This window comes from Puma concolor, chromosome A2 (genome assembly GCF_028749965.1).
Source record: "Puma concolor isolate L17-30 chromosome A2, mPumCon1.1.hap2, whole genome shotgun sequence".
Taxonomy (NCBI): domain Eukaryota; kingdom Metazoa; phylum Chordata; class Mammalia; order Carnivora; family Felidae; genus Puma; species Puma concolor.
Genome location: NC_141668.1, coordinates 19,511,758 through 19,539,321, shown reverse-complemented (window position 1 = coordinate 19,539,321; position 27,564 = coordinate 19,511,758). Strand labels below are relative to the sequence as shown.

The 27,564-nt window shown below is 40.4% G+C and overlaps 1 long non-coding RNA gene across 2 annotated transcripts in view; it reads right to left on the bottom strand.

The window, feature by feature from the left end:
- Window positions 1–27,564, bottom strand: part of LOC112866935 (uncharacterized) — a 75,422-nt gene that overhangs the window by 27,561 nt on the left and 20,297 nt on the right. Inside the window, exon 2 of one of the 2 annotated variants that reach the window (XR_015244862.1) lies at window positions 19,668–19,752. This is a non-coding gene — a long non-coding RNA (uncharacterized LOC112866935). The remainder of the gene's footprint in view (window positions 1–19,667; window positions 19,753–27,564) is intronic. The other variant, XR_015244861.1, reaches the window with a different exon arrangement.

Sequence of the window (27,564 nt, the reverse complement as noted above, 5' to 3'; positions counted from 1 at the left end):
GGACTGGAGATTACAACCGTGAACTGGTTGGCCTATATTTTAAATATGATAGAGTTCCAAATATTTGGTTTTCTCAAGCCAAGCAGCTATTTTCTTTTTCTTTCTTTTTTAAGTTTATTTTATTTATTTTGAGAGAGAGAGAGTGAAAGCAGGGGAGAGGCAAAGAGAAAGGGAGAGACAGAACTCCAAGCAGGCTCCACACTGTCAGTGCAGAGCCCCACGCGGGGCTCGAACTCACTAAATGTGAGATCGTGACCTTAGTGGAGATCAAGAGTCAAACACTTAACCGATTGAACCACCCAGGCGCCCCCAAGCAGCTATTTCCAACCTTCCAGTAACTTCCCCTATGCATCTCTACTAGGCAGATGATGTCCACATACCTGGTACTTCCCGGCTTCACGTGTATCTTCCTAGGGCAGGAAAACAACCTGGATGTTGCTACTCCTTGCCTGAAGTGGACACACCATATTCCACAATTCCCCTCTTGCCTTCCCTGCCACTTACTCTCCACTGTGAACTTTCTATAAGATTTTCATCGAGGGATTCTTAATCTGGGGTTCATGGATCCCAGGCTTTGGGGAAGCCCCTGAAGTCAAATGCAAAAATTTATTTTGTGCACACTTGTTTATTTTCTCTCATTTAAAAAATTGAAATTCTTAAAGGAATGTGTGGCTCATGAAAGAACAGCCCTTGCTTCAGGCAATTTGACTTCCTTTGATCTCAGGCAAGTTTCTGAACCACTGAACTCCATCACCTTTCCCTCCTTTCTGAGTTTGTAAAAGTTTTTCAAAGTTAACTCACTCAACTTTTCCATGCTTGTCCAAGGAAGTCTGGAAACCCTGCATATCTACCCACTGGGTTATCTATCTTTTGTGCATACTATCCTCAGTCAGCTGAGTCTTTGGCTGAGCCAGAGGGTTTCCCTTCTCCACTCCCCAATGGGCAGAGGATTTCTAGACATTTTTTCCATTCCTTACCGAGTGGATTCTACATTTCTTCCAACTGAGAGCTCAACCAAATCATATGCTTGACTCATTCTTGCTGACCTTCGGATTCTCCCCGGGGCCCGTTAATTCTAGGGCTGAAGCTGGCAGTGGTTCCCCAGACATCCAGGGCCTGAAGGACCCACTGCTGTCCGGTCCTTTGAACACTTTGATGAATACTCTGGTTACCTCGTGATTCTTTTTTGAAGTTTATTTATTTATTTTGAGAGAGACAGAGAGAGAGAGAGAGAGAGAGAGAGAGAGAACAGGGGAGGGGCACAGAGAGAATCCCAAGCAGGCTCTGTGCTGTCAGTGCACAGCCCGGGGCTCAAACTCATGAACCGTGAGGTCATGACCTGAGCCGAAATCAAGAGTCGGATGCTTAACCGACTGAGCCACCCAGGCAGCCCTGGTTACCTCTTGATTCTTAAGACAGCTTTATAGGCCAACTTATCTATCATGTAGCTTCCTTGTCAGTTGTGATAGCAGACATTATTTTTTTGTAACTTCTTACTATGGAAAATTTCAAACACATACAAAATTAGAGAGAATAGTATATTGACTGTAATGTACAGTTTACTCAGCCTTCATCATTTTATGACCAATATTATTTCATCTGTACCCCCTTGCTTTCCACTCCTGCCCCTGATTATTTTGAAGCAAATCCCAACATCATGCCCTCTCATCTATAAATATATCAGTAGATATCTCTAAAAGATAAGAATTCTTAATACCACATCACATCTAAAAATTAGCAAAAACTTTCTGAAGTTCATTGAGCATTAAATAATAGTGGTTGAAGGTGGCTCTTGTTCAGAAAGAAAACCTCAATTTCAGTCTTGAGCTAAAAACAAAGAATCGCAATTAAATTTTACCACTACTAAGACACCAAGTCAGGATATTTTGCTTCTATTTCTTTTTCTTTTTTTTTAAGTTTAGTTATTTATTGAGAGATAGCAAGCTAGTGCAAGTGGAGGGGCAGAGAGAGAGAGAGATGGAGAGAGAATCCCAAGCAGGCTCTGCACTGGCAGTGCAGAGCCCAACACGGGAGCTCAAACCCACAAACCACAAGCCACGAGCCACAAGATCATGACCTGTGCTGAAGTCAGACACTCAGTCGACTGAGCCACCCAGGCTCCCTGCTTCTATTTCTGACAAAAATTCATAGAATTGAAGATGCTTAAGTCCATAAGAGTGAATAAAGTTCATTTTTTACACTCTTGGTTCCACAACACAAAGATTCAAATATTTTCTGCAAAGGATATACTGATGAATAATACAATAAATAATCACAGGCGTTAACATCTTATTGTTTTATAAGTTTGTAAGTTTATAAGTTTGTAAATTTGTCCAATTAAGCCTTTTTCTGTTCCACAGAAGTTTTTACCACCAGCAGTTGTAATACTGTTTAGCAGATTCTACCTCGGTTTGTACTGCATTATAGACCTTCTCAACTTGTCACTGTTCTTTACACACCATTTGTAGGATGCAATTCTTCAGCCATTTCAAACTTGACATTGACACGTCAAGTAAACAGCAATAACTGAGCATTATCTGGGACACCTGTCAACTCATCAAGATACAAGGAAAGATATTCAGCCATTAGCCTTGTTGTTTTATGTTTTGTTTGTTTCTTTGTTTTAACTAACTGTTGATGTTATTCCCAATGTCTTCAGCACTTGGACCAGCTGTTCTTACCAAAAGACTGGTTACCTTAAACAAGTTTCTTTTCTCTGGACACATTTTTTTCAGCTTCTGCAGTCAAACATGTTTTAATGAATTTACTAATGGTCAATGGCTTTTCTTGTTTGCTACCAAATGAGCCACTTGAAAACGTTAGTCTCATTTACGTGTTTAATTTTTGCGAAGAAATTCTGCTATATTGAGATATTCCATTTTAAATTTCTTAATATTTCTGACTATCGCTTTTCTGTGAGTTGGAAATATTGTGATGGCCGCTTAATCTGGTAAGGTTGTTTTAGCACAATTATAGTGTCATTACATAATGAGTATAATCCAATAAAAAGGAAATCACACTCCAGTGATGAAAAAGTGCAGCATTTGAAGTCCCCTTTTCTTGCTTTGACATGAAGGATATGCATTGGTGATATGAAATGAAGTGAAATGAAATGAAGTGAAATGAAATGAAATGAAATGAATAAAATAAAATAAAATAAAATAAAATAAAATAAAATAAAATAAAATAAAATAAAATAAAATAAAATAAAATATCATGGTACAACAATATGCTTAGCACCCATAATACTGTGTTGAGTGAGTTATGCTCCCCTGAGAAGCAGTATGAAGTGAAGAGAGTTCCACATATAGTCTCTGTTGCAACTTTTCAGCTCTACTGTTGAAGCTTGAATGTGGCCATAGACAACACATAAATGAATGAGTGTCGCTGTGTGGCAATAAAATGTCATTCACAGACACTAATCTTTAATTTCAAGTATTTTTCACATGTCACAAAATACTATTCTCCTTCTGATTTTTTTTCCCCCAACCATTTAAAAATGTAAAACCATTCTCAGTTTGCAGGCCATATAAAAATAGGCAGTGGACCAGATCTGGCCCATAGGCCATAGCTTGTCAACCCGTGGTCTAGACCACCATGTCTCTAAAAATTCCACAGATGTGTCAGTTTCTTGAATCATCTCCTATTATCTCTTACTTACACATTCAAAGTTCTAGCCCACTTTCTGATACCAGGCCCAATTGGCATGGTGTCATCAGGGTAATAGAACAGTGACCAGAATGTCCAGATAACCAAAGTCCATCCATCCACAATCTATATACTTTCAGCAAGGACCAGACTGTGAATTGAATGGGTTACCGTGAAGAGCATCACTCCTGTATCCTTTGAGTGGCTGAGGGTGACCTCAATTGCTGCAGGATTCTCTGTTGGCATCAACTTACTATTTTTGCCTAAGGATAGGGATCAGGGAGGATTTTTAGGAATTTCCACTTAGCCTTTCCTACGATGAAGACTTAACTCCACAGAGAACCAACATGAGAGTTCTTCCAGCTGCTAAGAATACCACAGCCCTCTGACTTGGGTTAGGATGACATCTATTACCTGGCCTCTAAACATCCCTCTCTAATAAGGATTTTGATGCTATTTTGGGTCCCTTGGTGTCCATGTCAGCCTATCCATGGCCCTCAAAATACCCGAATATTCACTTTCCCCTGTATATAATGAATCTGGTTAAAGTCTATAGACTCCTTTCGGGAAGGATTGTTAATAGCCACTGTAACTACTTGCTATGGTGCTTCAAAGTCCTTCCTCAAGGGGGCATGGCCCTTCAATCAATGGATTCTGAGACTGAAAACTGCCTAAACTCTTGAAACTAGACAGGAGACCATGATTTTCCACTGTGGTACCGACTCAAGAGGAGGTTTTCTTGGATATATAAATCAAGCAATGCCTTCATTGCTTGCCCATATATCTCACTCCTAGGTGACCTGGCTTTGCCACAATTTCTAAGGGTCAAGTCCTCTTGGTTGTCACTGTTTCCCATTAGGATAATTGCATCGACCTGGCTTATTGTGGCAATTAACACAGCCAATTAATTCCACCGGCCCCACCTTCACTCTGCTACTTTTGTGTTATCAGCTGGCTTCTGCTATTCCAGAATCCTATTATCCCCATTAAATCCAGGGAGACCACTTTCCCGGAAGATCTTCTGTCAGCTTTGGCCTGCAGAAACAAACAACACTGAGTTTGTCAAGGTGTTGGTGTCTCCCTTTTGAAGCATTTCTTTCTACTTTAGTGAAGAGTGTTCTCTGGGTTTTGCTGAGAACCACCGGCATCTGATAGTTCTCTGGTGTTGCACAGTAAGTCTGTTCTAACATGCCCACCTTTCTGAGCCTTTCACCCCTTCCTCAGCCAAGGAACTTCCAGCATGTCTACCTCATTTACTATAATTATCATTTTTTCCAAACCTTATTTAAGAGGCATTCTAGCAGTGTATTAGGAGTGGCTCCAGGTATGCTTACCAGGCAAGCTGGGGGAAGAGAAAGCAAAAAGAAAGGGAAGCAAAAGAATAGGCCACATATCTTTTTTCCCACTGGTAAGTCCTCAAACCAAAAATCAGTTCTGAGCTAAGGGAAGGGAAACACTCTCACCTGGATGACAGTTTGAAGTTTTTGACTGGATAATACCTTCTAATACTTGAAAAGCCAAGCTGTTTCAATACTCAAGAGCAAATGGAAAGTGAATGGAGAGGCTTTGGATCTGCCCATGATATCACCAAGGGAGAGAGAGGGAAGGGAGAACCAGCAGAGTATTTCAAGGCAGAGGCAGAAGAAACATAGAGCTGTTTCCTCATTGTACCCTATCAATCATAGATGGTTTAAATATCCAGTTGCACAAGTGGCGAAGTACAAAATGGCGTTGCTGCCTTTTAGTTTTCTGAGTTGTTTTTCGCATTTAGGAAATGGGTTACAATGAGCCATTATGCAATGTGAAACCACTAGACATTCCATTTTTATAAACAGAGGGAACAAAATGAATAAGCTGTCCATGTCATCATATGTAAACTGGCCTCAGAGACTGGCAAGTAGCAACATAGGTGCCATACAAAAGTTTTAGCTATGTACTATGGAGCTCAATGAAGGAAACATTTCATCTATGGGTCAGTGGTTGCAGGGTCAAAAAGGAGATGATATTTAAAAGGAATTTGAACTACTGAGTATGACTTTGAAAGGTGTAGAGAAAGAAGTCCTTCCAAGTGCAGGAAACAACAGGGAGAGGCCTGGCAGAGTGATACTAGGGATGAGAACTTCAATTTAGATGAAACAGAGAACCTATGTAGAGATGTAATAGAACAAAGATTGAAAAACACATTCCATCTGTATCTGGAGAGTCCTGGGTACCAGGGAGCGGGATTTATATTTCATAGGGAGGTATAGGAGTGATTGATTGTAATGCTAATGCTTTCCTTAGTATTTTCCAAATAATTTCTTGGACAGTATCTTCAAGTTGTTGTTTGAAAAACAACCCAAAGGTAGAGTAAGTGGGAGTAAGGCTCTGCTAAGGAGCCAGTGGGCAGGGACTTGCTGATGCAGAGCAGTGACTGGGGGTGGCTATACCATACTGTTCCATAGCAGTGACCTGGAGAACAGGCAGAGCTCTAGAGTTCTTGTCCTGCCTACCAGCCAGCAGTAGCTGAGGTGGAAGGAAGCAGGTGCCATTTCTGGGTTTGACAGCTTTCAGTAAATCCCCCTTTCCACTGCCCTCCTCCAGTCTTGTCCTGGTCTGAGTACAGGAAGTGGGTGGTGAACACTGTGTTGGACCCTATGAGCAAAGGACCTTTTTCCTCTAAAGTTGATTGCCTAGTCTTCAAGGTGAATATTGGAGCCCAGTGTCAGCGTACTGTATTTATATGAACAAGCTTATGCTTTCCCCTCGCTGGATCTTCAAAGGGAAGAGAGTTATTAGAACACTCCTAAGGTGCTAGACATGCACCAGTGGCTATCTCAGAGAGTTTGTGCAGGGAGGTAGTGCAACAACACACGTAAAATGGTTATCATTTCCTGGCACAGAGTTGACACAATATTAAGTTCCCTTTCTGTCACTTTTCTATGTCAGGGAGCAGCACAGAGTAAGTCATCTCTTATCTCCTTGAACCCCTGCCCCCCACCCAGGTAACTGAAAACATATTACATCCTTTATCAATTATATTCCCCATTCCTGCAGACATTTTCCATAGGAGATGGTTTCAGAGTTGCCTCTTCCCAGCCACTTCTTCTGGACCTCTATGGGTTGATGTTGTCCCTCAATAACACAATACCTGGAAGACCACTCAGTTCTCCAGGTAAGGGCTGACCAGCGAAGGAGAAACAAAAGGGTTCCCGCACCTCGCCCTAGATACTAAAATTCTGTTTTTCCAGGTTAAGATTTCTTTAGGTTTTATTTTATTTTGTTTTGTTAAGCAGCAACAACTTGCTGTTGACTCATATTTAGCTTCCAGCCAACAGAAACTGGAGTCTTTTCTTTTTCCCCATGTGGTGCCATTAAGCCATCTCAACCCCACCCAGGTCTTGGACATTTGTTTGTTTTCATAGATCTGAATAAAGGACTTCTCATGTCTGTTAAATTCCATCTTGTTAGGTTCATTTTCTCCATTCTAGCTTCTAGCACATTAACTATCCTGTCCCAGCCCTATCCCATAAGAACCAGATACCAATCTTCTTTAAAATAGAATGAGTTTTAATGATATCCTTACTGAAATTTACTAAAAATTTTAAAAGGAGCAGCAGCCCCCCAAAAAAGGCAGCCCAAAGCTCTGGGACCTGCCACAAGAGGCCTCTTAACAGAGTGAAAGGAAATTCAGTAAGTGCCCCTCTTTGGGTATGGTCATTCAACTGGACATGAATTCACCTAATTGATCTAGAATCCAGTTCCCATTGTTACACCCTTTCTAAAATAAATTATGAGGGGACTTGCCAAATGCCTTGCCCACGTAAACAATTTATGCTGTATTCACTCCATCTTCCAGTCTAGAAACTCTACCAAAAATGAAATGAATCTAGAGTGCAGTGGCTTCCTCTTTGTGAATACAACATTTACCACGACCTGGGGCATTGCCCTTCCATCCCTCTTCCCTACACAACAGTGGTCTCTAAAACATACTCCCTTTTTCACAAAGGCAGCACTGTGAGAAAGATCATGAAGAGCATGAGTCTGGGCTTGAATCCTGGCTCCTCCAATAGCTGGCTGTGTGAACTTGGGCAATTTGTCTCACCAATCTGTGCCTCAAGGTTTTCTTCAGTAAAATGGGGATAAGAATAGAGGCCACTTCATCAGGTTGGTAGGAGAATTGAATAACTCAATATTTGTTTAAAGCATGTAGAACTATTTCTGGCCCATTCATAAGGAATATAAAAATTCTTGTTAAATAACTAAGTGAAAAAAATAATAAACCCAGTGTGCTGGTATACAGGTGTCAGAACAAAGCCTAAAACATCAAATCATGGACACCCCTCTAGCGGCCAAGTATAAATAGCAACAAAACACACCACAGCAAACATAAACTGTAGTTTTCTTAAAAATAACCCACAAGCCTTGTAACTGACCAGAGGTAGAGTCTCTGTTAACTTCTCAAAACTTTAGAGTAAAAAAAAAAAAATTATTAGGGGAATACATTACGTCTCCAGAACTTATGATTTCTTATTACTGTCTAGTAGTCATATGTGTATTTTGTATTAATGAGCATATGCTTTCCTCTTCCAAATCATTTTAAATACTCTAATTGGTACTAAATAACTGAATAGCACAACACTTTCTATTACTTTTACTTTTACCAGAAAAAAAGTCTATATAAAATCGGGATATCTCTTAAGTTCCTGTGCATTTTATACTCTACTTCAGATTGAGGAGAAATTCACATAACATTAAATTCACCATTTTAAGGTGAACCATTCAGTGGCATTTAGTACATTCACAATTTTATACAACCCTCACCTACCTCCATCTAGTTCCAACACATTTTCATTACCCCAGAAACTCTGTGACCATTAAATAGCTAATTAAACTCCCCATTCTCCTCTCTCTCAGTACTGCCCTGACAATGACCAACCTGTCTTGTTTCTATCGATCTGCTTATTCTGGACATTTCAAATAAATGGAATCATTCAGTATGTAGCCTTTTGTGTCTGACTTCTTTCACTTAACATAATGTTTGTGAAGTACATTCATGCTGTAGCATGTATCAGCACTCCATTCCTTTTTATGGTTGAATAATATTACATTATATAGGTGTTCCACCTTTGTCGATTCATCCACTGATGGATATTTGGATTATGTCCACCTTTTAACTATTGTGAATAGTGCTGCTATAAACATCCAGCACATGTATTTGTTTGAATATTGATTTCCATTCTCTTGAGCGTATACCTAAAAGTGAAATTGCCAGTGCATATGGTAATTCTAAGTTTAATTTTTTGAGTACCCACCAAACTGTTCTCCATAGTGGCCGCACCATTTTACATTCCCACCAGTATTGTAAGGAGTTCCAATGTCTCTATACCCTCACGTGTTTTATTTTATTTTTTTTAATTAATTTGTTTTTTTTAATGAAATTTATTGTCAAATTGGTTTCCATACAACACCCAGTGCTCATCCCAAAAGGTGCCCTCCTCAATACCCATCACCCACCTGCCCCTCCCTCCCACCCCCCATCAACCCTCAGTTTGTTCTCAGTTTTTAAGAGTCTCTTATGCTTTGGCTCTCTCCCACTCTAAACTCTTTTTTTTTTCTTCCCCTCCCCCATGAGTTTCTGTTAAGTTTCTCAGGATCCACATAAGACTGAAAACATATGGTATCTGTCTTTCTCTGTATGGGTTATTTCACTTAGCATCACACTCTCCAGTTCCATCCATGTTGCTACAAAAGGCCATATTTCATTCTTTCTAATTGCCACGTAGTACTCCATTGTGTATATAAACAACAATTTCTTTATTCATTCATCATTTGATGGACATTTAGGCTCTTTCCATAATTTGGCTATTGTTGAGAGTGCTGCTATAAACATTGGGGTACAAGTGCCCCTATGTATCAGCACTCCTGTATCCCTTGGGTAAATTCCTAGCAGTGCTACTGCTGGGTCACAGGGTAGGTCTATTTTTAATTTTTTGAGGAACCTCCACACTGTTTTCCAGAGCGGTTGCACCAGTTTGCACACCCACCAACAGTGCAAGCGGGTTCCCATTTCTCCACATCCTCTTCAGCATCTATAGTCTCCTGATTTGTTCATTTTGGCCACTCTGACTGGCATACCCTCATGTGTTTTAAAGTAGTCCCTCATCATCCTTTCTATTTCTGTAAAATCAGTAGTAATGTCTCCACTTTCATTTCTGATTTTAGTTTTTATGTCTCCTCCTTTTCTTCTTTGCCATATATCCTAAGGTTTTTTAGTTTTGTTGATTTTTTCAGAGAAACAACATGTGGTTTAATTGGTCCTCTTTATTGTTTTTATATCATCTATTTCATTTGTTTCTGCTCTAATCTTCATTTGTCCCTTCCTTTTGCTAGCTCTGGGTTAACTTTGCTTGTCTTTTTCCAAGGTATAAAGTTGGGTCATTGGTTTGAGATCTTTCTTCCTTTTTATTTTTTATTTTTATTTTAATTTTTTTTTTTTAATTTTTTTTTCAACGTTTTTTTTATTTATTTTTGGGACAGAGAGAGACAGAGCATGAACGGGGGAGGGGCAGAGAGAGAGGGAGACACAGAATCGGAAACAGGCTCCAGGCTCTGAGCCATCAGCCCAGAGCCCGACGCGGGGCTCGAACTCACGGACCGCGAGATCGTGACCTGGCTGAAGTTGGACGCTTAACCGACTGCGCCACCCAGGCGCCCCCTTTCTTCCTTTTTAATGTGTTCAGCTATAAACTTCCCTCTGAGCATTGCTGTCACTGCCTCCCATGGGTTTTAGTATGTTATGTCTTCACTTTCAAAGTATTTACTAATTTCCATTGCAATTTCTTTTTTTAAGTTTGCTTGTTTGTTTATTTATTTTGAGAGAGAGGAGAGAGACAGAGAGGCAGCAAAAGCGGGAGAAAGAGAACCCCAAGCAGGCTCTGCACTGTCAATGCAGAGCCTGATGTGGGGCTTGAACTCACAAACCACGAGATCATGACCTCAGCTGAAACCAAGAGGTGGCCACTTAACTGACTGAGCCACCCAGACACCCCTGTTGCAATTTCTTATTTGAGCCATTGGTTGTTTATGAGGGTGTTGTTTAATTTCCATATATTTGTGATTATATGCTACTTTAAATCACACTTCATAGTCAATGTTAAATTCTATATATTCTACCTTAAGGATCTTATTTGAATCCTTACTAAACCTCATTTTCTTGTATTTATCATACCATTTAGACAAATTGTTTTTGGATTCCGATTTCATCATTCAATATATTTGGCCTAGAAGACTTTTATCAAATAAATGATAAAAATGTAGAACAGGATTAGTTAAGATATACCTGTCTTCATAATTAGTACATAATTATACATAAGTTAACAGTAGCAGTTCACTTTATTCTTTTTTTACCTTTTGAAAAAGTAAAAGGTTAGGATTGAAGATCCCAGCCTACTTTCTTCAGACTATAAATCCTTAATATAATTTATATACTACAAATATAATTTAATACACTATAATCTTGCTGTGATGGTTCATTTTATGTATCAACTCAACTGGGCCACAGTGCCCAAATATTTGGTCAAACATTATTCTGGAGGTTTCTATGAAACTGTTTTTTGGATATGATTAGCATTTAAATTGGTGGACTTTGAGTAAAGCATATTACCCTTCACAAAGTGGGTGGGCCTCATCCAATCAGTTGAAGGCCTTCTGGGAAAAGACTGACCTCCCCCTTGCAAGAAGGACTCAAACTATACCACTTCCCTGAGTCTCCAGCCTGATGGCCTACTCCATCGGATATTTGATTTACCAAGCCTCCACAATCGTGTAAGCCAACTCTTCAAAGGAAATCTCTCTTTATACACATACATGTTGTTGCTTCTGTTTCTTTGGAAGAGTGACTAATAAACTTGTTAGGTAGTATTATTCTGAAACTAAATATTTCCCTTTTGTCCTCTGATTTATACTTTGTTTCCAGAGTAAAACCTATCCAGAACTTAATTTCTCATGTTGGATTCCATCATGCATTCATTGATTCATTCATTTGGCAAACATTTACTGAACATCTACAATGCACCAGGCACTGAACACAAGGCAGTGGACAAATAAGGAAATATATAGCATGTCAAATGGTGGTAAGTGTTATGGAAAGCAACAAAGGGCAGGATGCAGGGGGTGTTTACGAGGATACAGGACTGTTACCATACACCTTCTGTCTTCTTCTCTAGATCTGTTCCCTACCTTTCTCCGCTCCATTATCTGTCATCAGAGGGTGATATGTATAGACTACACAATATACTCTTTTGTACTTCGGCATCCAGGTTGGTTTGGCTGGTTGGAGCGCTGGCAAAGGATTACAGGAAAAGAAAAGAGTTGATTTTGGGTATTTCTTCTTCTGGCTCCTTTCCTATCACATTACCATGTTTCGGCTATATCTTTCTACTGAAGCTTTTGCAGGTGGGATGTCCATCTCACTACACCTGTCTCTCTTAGGGTTCTAGTAAGCTGCCCTTGCCTGGTACATTTCAACCTCGGGCACTTCTTTCCCCTAGGGGGCATTTAGTGATGTGTGGAGATCATCTTCATTGTCCCGATGGGGGGAATGCTACTGGCATCTAGTGGGCAGAAGACAGGGACGCTGTTATACATCCTTAAAATGTGCAGAACAGCCCTCCCCCAACCACATAAAATTATCTATCCCCAAACGTTACTAGTGCTGAGGTTGAGAATCCCTGCCTTGCCCCCTTGGGCCTGGGAGTTGGTAAGTAATGGCTCCAGGCCGTTCCTGGCCCAGAGTTACTGTACCATCCCTTGCTGTTTCTCCAAAACCAAACCAACACCTGTGTAAACAGTTCCTTTTATTAAACTTTCCTCTAATTACACGTTTCCTTCTGGGACTGAAACTGATACAAGTTGTCAGTCAGATTCAGTGACTCCAACAGAAATAGGCCTAGAGAATCAAAAGAGAGGAAATTTTTGGGAAGAATTGATTGCATGGGTATTGGGATACCTGAGGGGCCAAACAATTCACATTAAAGAAACCTGGAAATCAACAATGGCTGGAAGCCACTAGCATTCCTAGGCTGGAGGAACAAAGGGTTGGACAAGAGAATGATAGGAGAACATGTAGGCTCGTACCTAACAACGAAAGTCCCTTCTAAGTAAGATGACATTTCAGTAAGAACTTGAACGAATGAATAGGCAAACCATGTAGATATTTGGAATAAGAATTTTCTGGGTTGCAGGGAAAAGTGCAAAGGTCCTAGGAAGTAGCATGCTTAGTGTATTAAGAGGAAAGTATTGCTAATGATCCCACAACAGAAAGAATGAGTGGGAAAGTGGTGGGAGGTAAGATCAGAGGTTAAGACAGGCAGCAGACAATATGGGACTTTATGTGCCATACTATGGACTTGGGTTCTGGCTCTGAGATGAAGTCATTGACAAGTTTTGAGCAGAGGAGTAACACAACGTGATTATGGTTTAGAAGGATCCTTGTGACTGCTGTGAGGAAAACAGACTTTTTAAAAAAATTTTTTTGTTATTATGTTTGTTTTTTTGAGAGAGAGAGAAACAGAGCATGAGTGGGGGAGGGGCAGAGAGAGAGGGAGACACAGATTCCAAAGCAGACTCCAGGCTCTGAGCTGTCAGCACAAAGCCCAACGCGGGGATCAAACCCATGAGTGTGAGATCATGACCTGACTTGAAGTCGGACGCTCAACCGACTGAGCCACCCAGGTGCCCCAGGAAAATAGACTTTAATGGAGCAAGAGATGAAGAGAGAGAAAGAGAGCAGTTGGGAAATTATCTCAATAATCTAGGGAAGGCAGCTTGAGTGAGGGCCCAAGGGGTAGATGAGAAGAGGTAGGGTTTTGCACATATGTTGAGGGTAAACCCAACAGATTTGGTTGGGTGATACATAAGTGTGAAAGAGTCAAAAATGGCTTCAACTTGAGAAGTGCAGTTTGGAGAGAAAATCAGGAGCTCACTTGTGGACACATTAAGTTTGAGATGGAGACTAGATATCCATTCAGAGCTGTGGGGGAGGGCCATTGGATATATGATTCTGGAATTTGGGGGATGTTTAGATGAGAGATATAAATATGGGAGTCATTGGCATAGAAGGAGCATTTGTCTTAGTTTGGGTTCCCCTAGAAGCAGACCCTGACAAGAATTTGAGTGCAAGCAGTGTGTTTGGGAGGAAGGTCCAGGAATTACCAGTAGAGAAGTGAAAGCAAAAGAGGAAGGAAGTGAAAGGTACACAATGAAGTAAGTTATCCCTTTCAGCAACTTAACTCTATTCCCATTGTGGAATTCTAGGAAAGAGTGTAGAATAGGCCTCAAAGGCATCCTGAGGGATCAGAAAGCTAGGTTTATTACCCACCAAATTGCCATCCATCTTTGGTTGAGGGCTTGCTCTTGGGGACATTTACTCTCTAGGACTTCCAGGTTTCTCCATAGGAGAGTCCAGTACTGCCTGGGCCAATAAAAGCCCCCTTGATAGAACATCAGAAGTGAGGATCCAAGTAAGCAGCGCTCTGTGTGCACAGGTCTTAAAGAACATAGGTGGGGGTTCCAGTCATGAGATGGTCCAGCGTCACCCCCAGAGTGAGTGAGGTTAGAGAGAGAAGATGTCTGGTCTTCTATAAGCTCTATAAGCATTCCATCATTTAGAGATCTATAAGCTCTCTGGCTGGTCTTCTATAAGCTCTATAAGTATTCCATCATTTAGAGATCAAGGAAAAAAGGAGACTGAGGAGAGGCCAATGAAAAAGAGAGAATGGCGTCCTAGAAGCCAAGTTCAGAAAGTGCTCCTAAAGGTTGGAAGAGATTAGCTACCAAATGCTGCAGAAGGTTCAAGTAAGGTGAGGATTGACGATTGACCATTGGATTTAGCAATTTGGAGGTCACTGGTGACCTTGAGAAGATCCAAGGAGCAGTGGTTCAAGACAGGGAGTGAGTTCAACAGAAAAAAGAAATCAGAGACAGTCTGTAGAGACAACTTTTTCAAATAGTTTTGTTGTAGAGAAATTGTATGCTAGCTGGAAGGAGATGTGGGGGTCAAAAGAGATGTGTGTGTGTGTGTGTGTGTGTGTGTGTGTGTGTGTGTGTGTGCGTGCGCGCACACACACACACGTATGTTTAAGATGGGAAGTGTTGCAGCATGTTTGTGTGTTGATAAGAGTAATCCAGGCAAAAGGGAAAAACTGATAATGCAGGAAAGAGAGGAAAAGTCACAGAAGTGATATTCTTGGTACACAAGAGGGAACGGGGTCTGTACACAGCTAGACAGAACTGCCTTAGGAGCACAGATATGTATCAGTAGTGACAGAGGGAAGGCAGAGGGTAGCTGTGGAGGTGGTGGAGTGTGTGGAAATGCTCTTCTGAATTGCAGTATTTTTCACAGAAGCAAGGAAGACAGCTAACATTTGAGGGTGGAGGAGGAATTGTTGAAGGGTTGGGGAGAGAGAAGAGGTATGAAATAGTCGTTCAGGATTGGGAATAGTGGAGAGAAATAGAGAAGGATGGCCAAGAAGCAACTGGCCTTAGTGATCATGACTTTGAAGTGAGTGCAGTCAGCGTGGTTGAGTCTGTCTCCAGCCATGTTCAGCTGCTTGGGTGTGGCCATGGGGTGAGACAACCAGGCTGACTGCTCTCACTTTAAATTAGACTTGACCAAAGGTTTGGTGTGCTTTGTTTACAATGCCCAGCATTTCATTTCGCTCCAGAAATGACGTTTCTTGGGGAAATCATCCTAAATTCTCAGATTCTAGAGAATACGTTTATAAGCAAAGGGAGAAAAAAGAGATTTGTGGGAAGATCAAAGCAGAACTTGCTTTATTGAACACATTTTGAAAGCGTTGCTCTGCCAAAACCGATCTGGGACTCAGCAGGAAACAATAGGTCAACCCCTTTACCTTCGACAAATGTAGTGAGCTGGATTTCCTCTCTGAGTTTCTTGACTCTGGTGAACTCTATAGCCACTGATTAAGGAACTGGAACCCAACATGCCATTTAACTGTTAGAGTTCTAAATAATTTATTCCAGTTTACAAGAGGCTGAGTGTACTACAACCACAGGGAATGTAAAAAGCAAGAAAGGTGTTTTTGAAGTTGCCCCACCTTCCTCTAGTAAAATTGTCTTACTACTTTTGCAGATAGAGCTCACATCTTTGATGAGCCTCTGGTCAAAGATTCCAGTAAGAAAACTCTTGAGACAGGGAGCTGTATACTTTGGACTTTCATTTTACCCCCGGCCAAAGAGAATTAACATACTGAGTCTTTGTGTCCCAGTAGCTAGTTTCTGAACAAGGTCAAACAGCCCATTTATGAGTGCTCAGAAGACATCCATAGCATTAAGCCACCAGATAAAGGCAATGAAAGGGCAGGCACAGTGGTTGAATATTGTGCCCCCAAAAGATATGCCCAAGTCCTAACTCCTGGAAACTGTGACTGTGACCTTGTTTGAAAACAGGATCTTTGCAGACATAATTAAGTTAAGGATCTTGGGATGAGATCATCCTGGATTTAGGGTGGGCCACAAATCTAACGCCTGGCATCCTTACAAGAGAGGGGATGAGACACATAGAGACGCCAAGAAGGGCAATGTGAAGATGAAGAAAGAGACGCATGGCGTCCATGAGAGGCAAGGAAGTGATGGGACGGGCACATAACAGTCTCCCTCCGCTTCTCCCGAAGGAACCAGCCCTGCTGACCCCTTGATTTCAGACTTCTGGCCCTACTGAACAGAAAGAGGATAAATTTCTGTTGTTCAGGTTTGTGGTGACTTGTTATGGCAGCTGTACAAAACTGATGCAGGGAATGAACTCACATTTTAATAAAATGAAAAGTGCATAGTCAGGAAAATGGTACTGAATGAAACGTTCTTGGGACTAGGGAAAGAGGCTGGGACCACTTGCATTTCCTAAAACCTTGGGGTGTTTCCCTTAGTTTCCCTCTAGAAGAACATAGCTAGCTAGCTTCTCCTCCTGAAATCATGCCTCCTGACAGTCTGGAAAACATGCCCGTGAGTCCATCGCTTCATTTCCATGAAGGTGTTTGCAAGTATCCGGCTCCCCCAACAAGTCCTACCCTCATGACTTCATCAGCCTGATTCTGCAGTCCTGAAATTTCTGCTTGTAACAGGTCCGAGCTGAGAAGTCTGTACTTTAGAGAACAGCCTCCCAGACACCTGTCTCCCCCTGGATTCTTGTCTCATCTGGAGTGAAAAGAAGTAACAGCTAGCACCACACTTTGATGTGCTTTTTTTTTCATTCTGATCTCTACTTTAATGCCCACACTCCACTTAGGGAACTCTTGCCTCTCCTTCAAGACTTGCCCAAATGCCTTCTGCTCTGTGATGGTCTCCTTGGAACCGCGGAATCAATTATGTTTTCTTCTACATTCCCACAGAACTTGAGCACCTCTGTTAAAGGGCATAATTAAATTTTATTACAGCCTATTTTTTACCTATCTGTCTTACCTGAAACACTCCAGAGGAAGTGTTATTCATGTCTGAATCACCAGCAGCTGGTCTAGCTCAATAAATACTTTTTGTATAAATTAAGGAAAGCAGTATCTTAGAAAAGTCCACAATAACCAAATTCAAAGGTTCTCAAAAATATACAACTGCTGTTAATTAACTTCATTTATTTTGGATTTCAAGCCATTAGCACTTGGCAAAGAAACAAAGCAACATAGAAATTAGTATGTCCTATATGAGTAAAGAGTTCAGTGCAGAAGTTTGGAGGTAAGTGTTGACTGCTTTGCCATTAGCAAGAGGGAAACTTCTTTCCCGGAGATAAAAAGGGCAATGTTACCCCCAGGATGGCAACATTCTTCAACACATGGGAGATAAGTTCTTCCTATTTTGGATGAAAGTTTAGCAAAAGCTTTCTAGAATTAACCACTGAAGCAGCACAATGAACCACATTTCCTTCATCTGGTCACTGCAGAAAGCTGAAGTGTTCACAGCAGATGGTGTTCAGTGTGATGTTATCATACCACGGCTTATCCAAATGTCTCCTTTCATCATGTTTTGTTTGGAGTTATACCTGGAGTTTTATGTATTTGAAAATATTCAAAATGAATCCTCAGTTGTTGAAGAAACATGGATTGTGCTCTAAGCTTATATGTGAACATGTTCTGTAGAAAAGATGAAAACATCCAAGTGAACAGAGGCACAGAGCATAAATTTAAGAGGAGGGTTTGAGTAGGTAAGTATGTATGTTCTCATGGGAACACACAGCTGCTGCCAACAAAAACCATGGGAAAAGGCCGCAGACTCTTTCTATGATTCAGGCTAAAATCAAATTTGTAAAGGAGTCAAAATACCCATGAATCATCTCCTCTTTCAACCACCATGATCATTACTATCTCCAAGTCAAAAGCGGGCCAAGAGTTACAATGAAAACCAGCCTGTTGTGACAACTGGAGATGTTTGTACTAAGTAATCTCCCTGCCAAGGAATTCTGGCAGCTTCTAACATCCCCCAAATACCCTTTAACTTCCTTTGCTTATTAAGACCCCCATAATCTGGTACTATAATTGCTATCTCATCTAATTTGTGACCACTTCCCCATTTTGGTCAAGGTGGTCTTTTCACTACCCGGTACACTTTCATGTTCATTCATGCCAAAACTTGACTCACTCTTTGTCCCCCAGTTCATGTTCCTTCTTCTTCAGGTATTCAAACCAGTTTGTTCTTAAATTCCAGTCCCAGTACCATCTGATCGGTGGGGTCTGTCATGACTGCCGACCATATTTGCATTACCCTGCTCTTAATTCCCATACTGACACTTCAGAGCTAGAATCACAAGCTAATGTTTCTTTCTTTTTGTTTGTTTATTAGAGAGAGAGAGAGTGCAAGTCAGGGAGGGAGAGAGAGAGAGAGAGAGAGAGAATCCCAAACAGGCTCTGCACACAGTGAAGCCCCAATGTGGGGCTCGAACTCACAAACCATGAGATCATGACCTGCGCCGAAGTTGGATGCTTAACCGACTGAGCCATCCAGGTGCCCCCCAAGCTAATGTTTCTTTTGAAATCAGTCTATCATCTATGGACGCTCATTGGATTCACACACTGCTAGGAGCATAATGGAGATTTCTGGTTGACCTTCTAGCTATTGTCTTTGCTGCTCACCATTGTAAACATGTCTTTCCTTCCCAAAGATGATCAAGATAAGTAAGGGCTCTTGTTCCTTTTTAATCCTATGCAAGGGAAACATCTCTCCCCCTTCTCAGGCAAAAAAGAATCAGTTCGTACTGAACTGGTGAAAGCTATTGGAATCTTGACTTTTAACCCCTTCCAAATTGCATAAACCTCAGCTAAACTACAAATCAGTTACTAGTTGAGAAAACCCTATGCAGATAAAGGAATACTGGTTTGGGGTACCATTTGGAATAAGTGGTCTGGATCCCAGATTTTGGATATCCAGACTGTGGAGTCACTAATAGGCATATTCCACAGTCAGGATTCAGAATGAGAGTAATTCTTTTGGAATCTGAATCTTGCGGGGAAAAATAAATGAACAGGGCTAGATTCAGGTCTCAGAGTCTGGCAATCACAGTTTAGTCACGAACAGATAATGGAATCTCTGTAACATTTGCTTAACATCTAAAACCTCAAAATGCCTCCATTTCTCGGGCAATGTCATCTTTGTATCAAGAAACCATTTCTGGGCATGGAGACATTTAGCCTGGTATTTTATTTTATTTTGTTTTAGCCTGGTATTTTAAAAAGTCACACTAGTTCATCTGTGCTGAATGAGAGGAAAACTGAAAGAAATTTTTTTCCACCTCTTTAACTGAACAAACTGTAGCTGCCCTTGAATGACCTTTCTGTAGCTTACTCACTGCGTAAGTCACTGTCAAAAATGTTTACACCTTTCCCCTCCATGAAAGGGACATCCTTCTCCCACTCCTTTACTTTGGTTTGGCCATGTGACCTGCAGCTATGTAAGATTAAATGACTGTTATTCCACTGAGTTTGGGGGAAAGTTTGTTACACAGAGTTCTTGTGGCAACAGCTAACTGATGTACATACCATTACCTTCATAGGTAGGTAGTTTCCGAAGTTTCCAGATTTTCCGAAGTTCTGTTTCAGCTCCCAGAAAATGCCATTCGTGACCCTGAAAGATTCAAATATAATATTTTCCTATGGGCTTCTAGATCAAATGGCGTAGTTGCTTCAGACACATGCTTCTATTTTTTTTTTTCTTTCAATTTCCGACATCGTGTTTCCTGCGGAATATTGCAAGTAGTCACAGGGAAATGTGATGTCTCTATGTGCACAGGTTACTTGAGTCCAGGCCCAGAGGGATCTGGTTGTGATCCCTAAATCTGTCACTATGTCATGGACCGCTGAAAAGTTGAAGGTAGGAGGCTACATCAGCCAGGGGCTCAACAAGAAACAGAGGGCACACGCAGTTTTGTTGTGTAGAGGCTTTTTATTTAAGGAACTATTTATAGAGATACCGGTAGGATTACAGGAACCCGCGCGGGAGGAACAAGAGACTAAGGACAGCGGAGATCATTTGCAATCCCCAGCCTGAACAGCAGGGGGAGACAACCCTATTACCAAGACCCTGGTTGAGAGCTAAAGTCAGAGAGGGACTTCCCCATGGTAGCTGTGGTTTGGTGATAAGGCCATAGACCTCAGGGAAGCAGAGTGTTTGGGAGGGAATAAATGCCCTGGCATCTCTCTCCATCCACATTCTGACCTCCTGCTGGTGCCTCCTACTTGCTAGAGGGTGACATAGCCCATAGAGGTCAGCTTCCCAGGGCAAAGAACACAGAAGAGGAAAACAGAACAGATCTGGGGAGAACCAAAGAATAATCAGAATACAGGATACCTCAGAGATATCACGGACTCAATTCCAGACCACCACAATAAAGTGAATATTGCAATAAAGTGAGTCCAATGAAGTTTTTGGTTTCCTAGTACATATAAAAGTTATGTTTAAACTATAGTCTAGTAAGTGTGCAATAGCACGATGTATATACCTTAATTAAAAATTCTTTATTGCTAAAAAGTGCTAACCATCATCTGAGCTTTAAGTGAGTTGCCACCATCTTTTTGCTGGTGGAGGGGCTTGCCTCAATGGTGATGGCTGCTGACTCATCAGGGTGGTGGTTGCTGGAGACTGGGGTGGCTGTGGCAATTTCTTAAAATAACACAACAATACATACACCGTGTTGATTGATTTCCTTTTTTGCAAATGATTTCTCTGTAGCATGTGGTGCTGTTTGATAACATTGTACCTACAGTAGAACTTTCAAAATTGGAGTCAATCCTCTGAAACTCTGCCACTGCTTTATCAACTCAGTTTATGTCATATTCTAAATCCTTTCAACAAACTTCGCAGCATCTTCACCAGGAGTAAATTCCATCTCAAGAAACCATTTCCTTTGCTCATCCAGGAGAAGCAACTCCTCGTCTGCTAAAGTTTTCTCATGAGATTGCAGCAATTCAAATATAATAATAATGAAAACATTTGAAAAATATTGCAAAGAATTATCAAAATGTGAGGCAGAGACCCAAAATGAGCAAACATGGGGAAAATGGTGCCAATAAACTTGCTTGACTCAAGGTTGCCACAAACCTTCAATTTGTAAAAAATACAGTACCTGCGAAGCACAATAAAACAAAGTATGACTGTAGATGTTCATTAACGCTTGACCCAGTTCCCTCAGGAAAAAAAAAAAACATGGCAGGAAGGGAGGCCAAAAATGGTGTTATGATTAGGGAAAGTGCATGGTCTTTCATTGTTAATTGATTAGCAAAAAGATGGAGATTTAGATAACCTGTAATTGGACCAGTAGGTTGCTTTGCATTGCACCTATGTTGCCTTCAAGAATTTCTCTAAAAGCATCATGACATAAGCCAGTGGCACTAGAAGGCATCAGTGAAATTAACACTAAAGTATCTGGAAGATAATATTTTGAGGAGGGCAATGAAACTAAGGCTCAGACCTGAATTTATGGATTTGGAATTTTGATTTAAGAAGAGATAGGTTAATGGATAATGAGGCAAAACCTATCTTGGTGCCAGAAGATTTCTAGCATCTGAGCCACGAAACCCTAATGCTATTTCAATTTTGTGATATTCTTCAGTTTCTTGACCTATAAAAATATTATGTGGAGATATTTACCAAACTTAACTCATGACACATCCATAAACCCAAACTTTCCAAAATATTTTAGGTGAGGGTGTGGAGGGCAAGGGTTACTGAGGACTCCTGGGTCCGTATACACGCATGCCTATACATACACCAGCATCAGCTGTCTTTCTTCAGCGGAATTACACTTCCTTTCCATTTTTTGGAAACAAAAGTATGCTGAAGTGAGTAAAACTAAAATATCAATATGTTGAGGGTACCTTTTATTACACACAGAAATATCTTAATATGCTGGGAAACAGTATTATACATTATACCAATTTGTTTTGAGAAATCAATTAGCTGACTATTCATCTGAACTCAAATATGTGAGACACACTTCCATGGTTTTGAGATCATTCCTTAAACTGGATCATTATCTCAGGAGAATTCTCAAACAGTAATATTTCAGGGATAATGTTAGGTAAACTCAGAGGAAATGAATTCTAGGTCCTTAGGAATGCTGGATGTGAACCAGCTGAAGCATCAGAAGATTTACCACCAATATTTTCATCCTAATATTTTATTAGTGCATTTGCTTGATTTAAAGCTAGCCTCGATCGGGTTTCTCCAGAACAGACCCTGACTAGGACCAAGGCTACAAGTTTATTTGGGAGGTGATCTCAGGAAACATTGGGCTGGGGAAGGGGCAGTGAGCCAGGAGATGAATCTATGAGTATGCTACAGCTGTGGGAAACTTGGGCTCATTCCAAACGTGTTCCTCTAGGAGGTGGTGTAGAGCATACCTGGTCATTGTTGCACTCCAAGGATGAAAAACGTGGAGGACTTAGCCACCGAACCCCCACCTGTCATTAGTTTGAGGCTGTTCCCATGGATGTTAATGTGCTGGCACTTCCTGCCCGCCTGGCACCCAGAATGCTCCTGTGGTCAAAGAAAGCTCTCAGCCTAAGGGGTGCAGGTATTGGCAATAGAAAGCTTATCGGCATGTATAGGAATGTTGGGTTACAAGGGGATAAAAATGGTGTGCCAAAAGTACCTACTCAGAAGCATAACCAATTATAAACACATGACTAAATCTTTCTCTCAGTGGGAGGAAACCAAAAGGCCAGCAACCGAGGGTGGCAAGATCTGGAAAGCATAGACTGTAATCCTTCTGATAGCAGTCCTACTCTCTTCCCACACAGGATCCTTGCAAGCTTCTCCTCAACCCCCAGTCAGTCACTGGAGGTCAGACTAAGGGAGGCCTGAGAACATTTTTTGCTTATCTTCTTGGAAGACATTGGGAACAGGTCAGGGAAGAAGCTATACAGAACACAGCAGGAGAATGCCATGCTTTTCTAATCAATGGTAACTTAGAGTCCATATTCCAAAGAAATAGTATTTCTCATGCTGTAAATTGTAATCATCCTATTTCTCTACAGGCTTGAAAGCCACAGGATTAACTCTTCAAAGGGAAATATTGAAGCTGAGGTGCTTACTGTTCTTCAATAAAATTTCCACATAGTACTTTCCTTTTAGGTTTTGTGGTATCTTACATCCCAGCCTTACAAGCTTCTTGTACCGCTTAACATCAAATTGAATGAGCAACTATGACTTGGGCTGTTGGTATTTCCTAAATTGGGAATTGGAGGAGGGTTGAGGAAAGGGGAGTTTCCCCTGCCCTAAGCTTTCAGTGCCCTTTGAAAAGACAGTGGTTGACGCTGAGTCTAGAAAACTGGTTCTTCTGTAGCTTTTAGGCTTATTTCCTCATCTCCTAACTTTATAGGAGGAAGGATTTCTTTCAATAAAGGACTAGATAAGGAGTAAGTAGTTAATCAGAAAAGCGTGGTAGTAAATGTTCTGGGCAAGGGAACCACGTGTGAAAAACATATTAAGCCAAAGGGTGCGCTCATGAAAACATGTTCAATATCTAGCCATTAGAGAAATGCAAATTAACACTAAATGGAGGTACTACTTCACACCCACTAGAATGGCTAAAATTTAAGACTGACAAATACCAAGTGTTGATGGGGATGTAAAACTATTAGAACTCATACATACTGCTGGTGGGAGTGTAAAAGTGTGGTAAAGGGCGTGGTAGTTTCTTATAAAGTTACACATATACTTACCTTATGATCAGCAATTGTAGATCCAGGTCATTGCCCAAGATAAGTGAAACTATATGTTCACAAAAGGAGTTGTATAAAGAGTGTTCATAGCAGTTTAATTCACAGTAGCCAAGAACTGAAAACAACCCAAAGGTCCATCAACAAGACAATGAGTAAGCAAGCTGTGGTATATTACCACTCAGAAATAAAAAGCATGAATTAGTAATGTTCTGATACCTGCAACACCATGACTGAATCTCACAAACCTGATGCTGAGAAAAGCAGCCAGACACAGAGGGTATATAATTAATGTTTCCACTTACATGAAGTTCTAGAATAGGCAAAACTCATCTAAAGTGGAAAAAAAAATCAGTGGTGGCTTTTGGGGGACTTGGGGGATCAGCTGGGAAGGGCAGAGGACTTTCTCACAAGATGGACTGCTGGTAAGATTGTAGGTACACAAGTGTAACTAGTTATTAAAATTGTTCAATTAAGATCTGTGCATTTCAACGTATGTAAATTTTACCTTAAAAACTCTAAAAATAATGATAATTAAATAGGCTGGGGAGTGGGTGGAATAGATAAAACAAGAGTGGTAGAATATTCACAATTAAAGTTAAGTGGGGCTGATTATACTATTCTGTTTATCTATGAAATCTTCCACACACACATGTAAAAAAAAAAAAACAATAAACAAGCATCATCAAAAGGCTTTAAGGGAACTGAAAATAGTTGAGAATGATTGAAGTGGAGAGTGTCTTTTCCACTCTTTCATCTCGTAGGAATCTTACCAGACTGTGCTGGACTGAAGATACCAAATCTCTTAGTCACATCTCACTTTACAGCACGGATGGTTACAATGACGAGCTAACATAAACAAGTAACTGTGGCAAAAACAGACATTTATATCTCATGTATAAACATAACTTACCAAATATTGTTCCTTGAGGTACCTTGCAGCAATTGGAACAAGAACTTAAACATGAGCCATTTGGCTACCATGCAATATGGACATGTTTACTGGTACAGGCTCAGACCAGTATAATTCCCTTTCTTAACCTGGTAGAGCTCCTGAAGTTGCAGTAACTAAACTATACCACACCCAGTCAACAACTGGTTTTTAAAAAGCCATAAATGTCTTATAAATCAAAAGTCATGTCTGAAAATATATAAGAAATACACTCAATAAATCATCACCTCTCATCACTTCCTGCTTTAAAACAGATTGATGCCAATGCTGTGAATGTTTCATACGAGTTTACATTAAAATTCCTTCATCTTAATGTAATGCAGTTTGTGTGTGTGTGTGTGTGTGTGTGTGTGTGTGTGTGTGTGTGTGTGTGTGAGTGTGTGTGTTTGTGTATGTGTGTGAGAGAGAGAGAGAGCGAGAAATCACAGGTCTGTGTAGACTTGTTAGAGTGAATTACAGATTTCCTTTTTAGGAAAAACTTAAAGCTCCCTTTAATTTTGCAGATGAGGGAACTGAAACCAGAAGTGAGATCGCTGTCCAAGATAACAAGAGTAAGAACGTCACTCAGATCTTATTTCTTCAAGTTGAGATGGATCATTCTGCAACGTGCATAAATATGAAATCCTTTCCATTAGCTGTATCCACATTGAATAACTCAAGAGAACTTTATCTTGGCAGTTTACAGAACACTACACAAATTCAGAATTGTTCAAAATGTTTCCAGTGCATTAGTAGAAATACACTTTTGAGCCATGGAGATTACTATACTGGAACATGGTGACTCCTTCAAAAGACCTTGGAAAATACCGCCAATTTGCCATTTGCATATGCTTGCTGACCCAGCATTAGAGTAGATAATTGAACTACTCAAGATCTTTTCCTCGCTTTATTTTTTTTTTGCTTGTCCACATTTTTACTTGGGTGATATCACACACTACACCAGTTTTTTTAAGTAGTGTGTTATAGTCCCTTAGTGAGTTATGAGATCAACTTAATGGTACACAATTAGCATTTTTTAAAAAAGAAACTAATTAGATTAGAAAATAGTGTACAATATACATACTTAGGGCAAGGATTATTTTGTAAATTTTTTGTTTCATATACCTATGTGTGGAGACTGGGTGACAATATAAAACATTTATTATTATAGATCACAATTAAAAGCACTTGAAAGCCATCAGCTCTCAAAACTAAAAATTCCCACAAGCAATGTTTGAGGGTCTCCTAAGGACTTTAATGCTATAACTCTTGATTACTCCTCTCTCAACTCACTTGTTTGTGTTGCCTACTATTTTAACTCTCACTCTTAGAACCACACGAATGAGGCATTATTATCATCATCAATATTATGCAATTTCTGAATTTACCTATATGTTTGTTAATTTCTTTGCACCTGTCAACTTTATCGTGGTGAAATTCACATCACATAAAATTCAGTTTTAACCACTGTAATGTGTATAATTCAGATGTACATTTAGTACATCACCTCTATCTGGTTCCAGAGCATTTTTATTATCCCAAAAGGAAAACTCTACAGCTGTTAAGCAGTCACTTCCCATTCCTCCCTCTCCTCAGACACTGGCGACCAGTAATCTGCTGTCTCTATGGATCTGCCTATTCTGAATATTTCTTTTTTTTTTTTTTTAATTTTTTTTTCAACGTTTATTTATTTTTGGGACAGAGAGAGACAGAGCATGAACGGGGGAGGGGCAGAGAGAGAGGGAGACACAGAATCGGAAACAGGCTCCAGGCTCTGAGCCATCAGCCCAGAGCCCGACACGGGGCTCGAACTCACGGACCGCGAGATCGTGACCTGGCTGAAGTCAGACGCTTAACCGACTGCGCCACCCAGGCGCCCCTATTCTGAATATTTCAAACAGAGTCATACAGTATGTGACCTTCTGTGTCTGGCTTCTTTCACTCAGCATAATGTGGTTATTGTGAATAGTGCTGCTATGAACATTTGTGTACAAGTATCTGTTTTCAATTTGGGGGGGTGTGGTATATAACTAGAGGTGGGTTTGCTAGTTCATATGATAATTCTATGTTTAACTTTTTGAGGAACCATCAAAGTTTTTTCCATGGCAGCTGCACCATCTAAAATTCCCGCAAGCAATGTACACGGGTTCTAATTTCTCCACATCCTCCCCAACACTTGTTGTTTTCCATTTAAAAAACTATAGCCATTCTACTGAGCATGAAGTGGGTATCTCATTGCAGTCTTGATGTGAATTTCTCTAATGACTAATGATGTTGGACATCTTTTCGTGTGTTTGTTGGCCATTTGTGTATCTTCTTTGGAAAAATGTCTATTCAAGTGTTTGTCCCACTTTTCAACTGGGTTGTCTTTTTGTTGTTAAGTTATACAAGTTCTTTATAACTTTTGGATGCTAGACACATGATTTTTATGATTTACAAATAGCTCCCATTCTGTAGGTTCATTTTTGATAATGTCCTTTGATACACAAAATTTTTAATTTTGAAGTCCAATTTTTGTTGTTGTTGTTGTTTCTTGTGCTTTTGGTGCCCTAAGAAACCATTGCTAAATCCAAGATAATGGAGATTTACCCCTATGTTTTCTTCCAAGGGTATTGTGGTTTCAGGTCTTTATCCAATTTGAGCTAATTTTTTGTAGACTTCGTTCTTTTGCATGTGGGTATCCTGGAACTTGTTTTTAGAATCATCTTTCTTCTTTTTCAAGTACATTCTTTACAAATTCCTTTACAGAAGGTTTCTTGGTTGTAAATGCATTCTCTATTTATCTGA